This window comes from Taudactylus pleione, unplaced genomic scaffold (assembly GCF_031769625.1).
Source record: "Taudactylus pleione unplaced genomic scaffold, aTauple2 ptg001661l, whole genome shotgun sequence".
In the NCBI taxonomy this organism is placed as follows: domain Eukaryota; kingdom Metazoa; phylum Chordata; class Amphibia; order Anura; family Myobatrachidae; genus Taudactylus; species Taudactylus pleione.
The window spans coordinates 1,952,840-1,960,052 of NW_028286058.1; positions in this window are offsets into that span (position 1 = coordinate 1,952,840).

Below are 7,213 nucleotides of genomic sequence, written 5' to 3' on the forward strand. Positions count from 1 at the left end.
CCTCTTTCTTTGTTCAAATTCATCTGCAGCTCCCGGCAGTAACCGCCTGGACACATGCACAGTGTGTATCAGACTCAGGCGCAGACAGAAAACATCAGCCGCTTGCGTACGGTATCGATACTGTGTGCACCTCTGACTGAGGCGCAGAGTGCGTTAGACAAGTTTTCTGAACCCTTTAGAAGCTGCGGGATTCAATATGAAACCCAGTGTTCACACCTAGGGCTCTATTTACTACAATCATTCAGGCAATATCACAGGGATTTACTACAAATCCCTTGCAGGGACACAGCTTGCGATAAAGCCCGGTCCCTGCGATTCCCCTCCGCACACTTATCACAGTATTTTCGCAAAAAATACAGTGACAAATGCCCGCGCATGCACCGACCAGCTGCCGCTAAGCCCCTCCCCCCGTGATCGTGAACCCCCCTCTCCCTTAATTACACTTACCTCTGGTGATCGGTGCTCCGGTGATGTCCTCCGTGGCTCCAGTCAGCTGACATCCCATCCTGCACTGGGACCCGGTCAGGTGACGACCAGACTCCAGTGCAGGATGGGAGACCAGCTGACCGGAGGGAGGACATCACCGGACCACCAATAACCAGTCACTGGACTCCGGTAAGTTTTTTTTTAAACTAATTTTTTTTTTTACAGTGTATCAGCGTGTGGTCTGTATCACTAGGGCTGGCTCCTGGCTCTGCTCTGCCCGTTAGAGCAGGGCAGGAGTCCGGTAACCGGGGGAGACCCTGGATAACGCCACCTCCAGGTGGCGTTATTATCACAGGACTTTCCCCGGTATTTTTTCACAATTTATTTTTAGTAACTTTGGCCAGATCACATTTCCCATTACAATTATGGGAAATCCAATCTGATTACTAAAAATAAGTGATAATTAGGGGTTGGAGTAGAATTTTACGAATTCTACTCCAATTGCCCTTTAGTAACTTTAGGTGATTCTAAAATAATGTGAAAAGGGTGTAAGAACACCCTTTTTCACTTTTAATAAAAATAATGTTAATAAATAGAGCCCTAGAAACATAAAAGGACACAGCAAATGTCCATTACACTGCAACAGACCAGCAGATTCCATTTCTTGTTTCCAGAGGAAACTAAATCAAAACATATTTAAAAAACTGAGCACCGCAGAAAAACCAAGAGTCCTAGTTACAGGGTCAGGTGCGGACTGCAGTGACCACGCATTGGACACAGGACTGACCTGGAATCTATTCCTGGTTATTTATTTTCTATCTTGTTCCAAGCACCAACCACTTTACATACTAATGCAAAGAGGGGAAGATGCAAAACAGTTATTCTGAGCTGAGGCAGCAGATATCTGGGCGTCATGGAGAGCGTTCCGCTTTCCTGATAAATGAAAACAATTTTCTCATTGTTTTCTACAGACATAATTCTCTTTCTCGTATTGCCGTTCACATGCATAAAAAAAAGACAACCTCCTACAATGAGCCGCAGATTGTTTCATAGGTTTTGTTACAAGTGTGCTGTATTCTTATTGCAGTATATCAATTAGGATGTTTTTACCGTTATGTTATATATATATATATATATAGGACAAAAATGGGAGGAAAAAAAGCACAAGAACACAGTCCGTGCGCATTGTTATTGCGTTCAGTATAGGAAATCACAATCTCCTTTTTGTCTTCTTACATAGAAAATAGGATAAAAGACGCAAGGAAAAAACTTACCTCTCCAGAGTCCCACGTCGGCGCTATCAGCGCATGCGCAAATCGCCTGGAAAATGGGCGCTATTTTCCCGGCATTTGGTGCATGCGCAGAAAAAAAATAGCCGTAAAAATGGCTTCTGCCCCATTTCCCTGGTGCAGTAGACTCTGGGCCTGATTCAGAGACGCTCGTAAGCGGCCGTTCGTTCGCTCCGAGCGATGTTTGCCCAACTGCGCATGCGTACGGATCGTTATACGCATGCGCGAACCAGTCAGTGCGGTCGAAATTCATGTGCTCGCAAAATAGCGAATGCCTGATAATTTGAGTGACAGGAGGAGGCGTATGTGGGTGGTAACGGGGGAAGGTGCTTGAAAACGGGGAGTGGAGATCCGAACGCAGGCGTGCTTAAAGGTCAAAACGGGCGTTTTAAGGGTGTGCATAATTAAAACAGCAGCGTCATTGACCACGTCACTGGGTTATTTTATAGTCAGAACTGCTCGCAAAATTGTGCTAGCAAAAACCAACCACAAGAATAGCGAGCAGTTCATACGCTCGATGTACTCGATTAATCCAATAAATAGCGGACATGACGTAGGATGCGAGCGGCCAGGGGGCGTATTTTTTCAAAAAACGACCGCAAGTTTTGTTCGCTCGTTCAGACCTAGAGGCGTGAACAGACCGCAAAGAGCGAACGGTTCATTTGAATAGCCACCCCTATTTTCTGGACGAGCGAGCGCTAATTGCGTCCGGCTCTGAATCAGGCCCTCTGGCCACAGACTAGAGCCCAGAGTCTACTGCTGCGCTCAGTGCGCTGCCATGGGCTCAGGACGGGGAGTGCACACTGGCCCCCTCCTTTCTTAATACGCCCCTGGCAGGGGTGTAGGGAGAGCGGTTACAGCGAGTGCAAGCTCCAGGCGCCAAACAGGTCAGAGGGCGCTGGAGTCCAACTTCGGCATCTGTTTAATCACTGACAGACTACTGGGTGCAGGCTCCTGGCGCACGGCTTCCGGGTTCTGCGTGTGACGTCATGCCCCTATGGGCAAATCACAGTGTACCAAAAATACACACATGTGACATTGCTGTAAGTTACTTGCTTACTTTAAATTCCAGGGAGCTCTTCCAGATGCACAAGAAAGTAGACTGTATGGATGGCCATCGACCATCGATGGTTAGCAATGGTTCTCTGCCATCGATGTGCTAACGTTTTTTTGGCTGACCCACTGTGCTTAGACCAGTGATTCCCAACCTCGGTCCTCAAGGCACACCAACAGTCCTGGTATTAGTGATATCCAGGCTTAAGCACAGATGGTTCAATCAAAGTAACTGAGGTACTAATTAAGTCACCTGCGCTCAAGTATGGCTATCCTTAAAACCTGGACTGTTAGTGTGCCTTGAGGACCATGGTTGGGAATCCCTGGCTTAAACCCATCCTCTCAATTGCATCGCTAAGTTGCTGCCCCTTCACTGTCTGGCCTGCATGGGTTGCCCATCGATGGATTCCTGTTGATGGTTTACTGCCATCTATGGAAAACACAGATAGTACCATTGGTGGAGATCATCAATGGTAGACCCAGCGATGGCCCTCCTTAGTAGACCAGTCTCCCGGTCCCCCTACTTCTATAGAGTAGTGGGAGGTCTGGCAGTTTGATGATATATGAGATCACTTCATTATGGCCCCGTCTCCTGTGCACAACGCCACAAATCACAGCATTGTAGAATGGGAGGCTGGACCAGGGTGATGCACCACGCCCCTCTTCTCCCACCTGCATCAGCCAGGGAATGTGGGTACAAGGTCAGCAAGTCTATCTTAGCTGTAAATTAATGGGAAAGATCGGGAACAGAGCATTATGTAGGGGCATCTGTTGGGGGGGTCTGCATGTATTTATTTTTTATATTTCAGCGTTAAAGTTAAGTCTATTCATCTACTGTATTCAGAAACATATACACTTGTGTGATCAAAAACAATGACAAGCCACCTAAAAACTAATTCAAACCAATCTAGAAAACTGTTTTCTATAATATTGTAGCCAAGGTGTTTTACTACAACTCAAACACGAAGAATCTCAGACTCCAAATTTCACTTTTTTTTTTTTTTATTCATTTTTTTATTTTTTTTACTAGTTATATGATTTTCTGCTTATTCGGAAAAGGAAGTGATTTGTCCCATGTCACCCGATAGGGGCTTATTTTATACCCCTCGGCAGATCATAAAATCATCCATTTGGGTCATAACATTTTCTTTGCGGTAACTTTCAAACCCGATCTACAGGATTACAAGGGCATAAAATGTTTAACGTTCGGTGCACAGAATTATGTCAAAACATTTTAATACTGAAACGAAGACAAAAAAAGAAAAAAAGAAAGGAATCGGAGTAATCACAGCCTTAATAATATTTGTAATACTAGGTAATAAAGATGTCAGGTTCTAGTCTGGAAACAGAATATTGAATTTAATGTGCATTTGGGGCTTTCCTCAATCTCTTACATTTCATCTTCCGTGGGACTTATTGAGTTTGAACAATGCACAATGTACTGTTTACTGTGATGATTTAGTCCTGGTACAAAACTCCCATTCACCGCCAATCAAACACCATCTAAAAATGACTAAAAAGCAATGTAAATTTTACGAGTTCCCATTCCTTCTGCATTCGTAACATGCCACGCACTGCCAGTAATGCGGCCTACACAAATATTTAATGGCCGTCTGCCCGAGGGAAGCTGATTGCCCAGCAGAATTCCTGTAGAGACCTGGCTCGCAGGCTGAGGTGATAGCGCAGGGGAGGAGGCTGCAAGCCTATGTATTGGAATAAATTCTGAAAGTTGCGGCGCGGTAAACACGGTTACCGGTAGATCCACTTTCCTATTCACATAACTCTCAAACTGTTATTTTATTTGTTTTAACAGAATTTGATATTCATTTAGGCCTTAGTTTTAGTTGAGAAGTAAAAGGAATAAATTAGAACAAAACTAATACTGAGCGTAACGTGAAGTGAGTACCCTGGGAAGTCTGGGAATGAAAATTCAGGTAAATGTCCTCGTGTGGTTTGACTTTGAACTTGGGTTATTTTGCAGTTTTAGGGTATATGGACTCTGGGTTACTTTGAGGTAGATGTACTAAGCCTTAGGAGCCTTTTCGAGATGTTAATTATTGAGGTCCGAACGGACCACGATAATTAACACACTGACTCGCCGCGGACACCGGAGCAATTCATCATTGCTCCGGAGCTGAGACAGCTGATCCGATAAATCAGCTGTCCCAGCGAGCGGCTCGCGAGAGCAGTGCACATGCATGACCTACAGATCACACATGCGCACAAGAGCCCCGACGTTCGGCGGAAGGAGCCGGACAGGGGCGGAGGGATCCACATCATTTCTACAATTGCAGGTGAAAATGTGTATTTTCACCTGTTTTTGTGAAAATTAATTGATGACGAATAGGCCCATTAGAGAGAAATAAAGTACCAACCAAACAGCTCCTGTCACTTTACAGGCTGTGGGCCAGATTCAATTAGCCGTGAAAAGCCGCGGTTTGGAGAAAACTTTTCGCAACTGCGATTATTATTTTTTTTTTTTTGCACATAAATGCGTATTGCGCAATGCTATGGCCAAAGTTTTGCATGTGCGACAACTCCATAGACAAAAATTGGCAAATTGTTTTCACCATCTCAGAGCAGGAGAAAAGTTGTGCAAAATCCCTATTTTTGGCTAAAAATGTGGGGACTTGTAGCCTGATTCAGGTTGGATCGCAAAGCTGTGGACTCGCGCAACCGATCGATGTTCACATTCTGCATATGTGTATGCATCGCAGTGCATGTGCTCAAGCCGCCCACTGCGATCGGGTATGCGATCGCAGCGGACACACAGCGGCACAAAAAAATGATTGACAGGAAGTGACCCTTTGGGGGTGGTGACGGGGGGGTGGTCGAAGGAACGCAGGTGGGTCTGTGCGTTTGAACGCCGTTACAGGGGCGTGCATAATTAAGGCCCTGCGATGGCATACGCAGCCAGAGGTCTAGATGGCGACAGGAAGTTTAGCAGTCTGTGAGTCAGGGTCAGCTCAGCCACAACTGTGCGTATGGGTCCGATGTTACCGATACAACTGTGCGTATGGGTCCGATGTTACCGATGTTTTTGCTGACTTGCGGATGTCTATAATAATGGGAAGTGGGCGGCTTTATACAGTGGTGGGCGTCTTGGTATAGTGCTGCGGTTGCATTCATTAGCATATTTTCACAGCAAGCGGGTGCGTGCGATTGCAGACTTGCGAGACGTGCTGGTTCAGAACTCCTTGGACACTCCCACTATTGACTAATTTGGCAAAAATAATTTTTTAATTAGCCTAATTTGGGCACATGTCAATGATGGGGTGAAAAAATTACAAGTAGTGGAAAATGTATTTAAAGTACTGTGGGCTTGATTCAACAAGCAACGCAAAGAAGAGAACGCACGCACTTGGCCGATGTTTTGTACTGCGCCTGCGCGAACTAGCCAGTGCGGTCGGGTAAGAGTACGCAGACTACACGCAGCGTGCATGCAGACCCCTTCCGATATTGATTGACAGGAAGCGCCGTTTGTGGGGGGTGGCCGGGCGAACGCTGGCGTGCCTGTGCATTGGAACGCCTTTTGAGGGGCGTCCATAATGAAGCCACTGCGGCAACGGACGCAGTGATGAGACTCTATGCACACAGGAAGTTGCCAAGATCTGCGCAAGGTCAGGTCAACCACTATTATGCAAATAAAGTCGATGGTTACCGATGTTTACGCTATCTTGCGTACTGACCAGGCTGTGCGTAAAGGGAGATGGACGGCTTAATATAGGGCTGGGCGTCTGCATCTTGTGCTGCTGTCTCCGTGCGTATGCATTGATTAGCATATCCTCGCAGCGGCCGGGTGCGTGCGTTCTCTCCTCTGCTTGCTGAATCAGGCCCTGTGTCAGGTATTTTGGGGGCTGTATGGATGGGACAGGAGGCTGCAGCAGGTGTATATTTAACATTTTTTTTAAAAGTGCACTTTATAGACACAAAAATATAGTAGCACCCATTTTAACGTACCCCCAATGTAACTGCAGCAATTGTTTTCTCCCAAAAATATTGCTTTTTATCATTTTTCCACACTTATGCAAACATGTAAATAGTTGACACAATTTAAGATCCCAAAATGCTTTTGCTCGGGCTATTAAATATTATTACACTTTTAGATTGATTTCCTATGTCAGTTCGGCTTTTTTTGGGGTACAGACTGATTTCCCCAAAATGTGCTGAACTTTTCGCTGGCTTCACCATTTGCAGTTTTCGCACATATTGGCGTCTTTTGTAAGATGATAGTACGTAAAAACGGGAGCGCGCATAGACAAAAGATGCAAAAATATTGCAACAAAACACGCGAACAGTGCGAAAACTGCTCCGACGTTAGGTTTTCGTTTTATCGCGGCTAATTGAATCTAGCCCTGTGTTTGAAAAATGGCTGTTAGGAGCTGATTGGCTGGTACTTTATCTCTCTCCAAGGCTTAGTACATCTACCCGTAGGTCCCACTGCT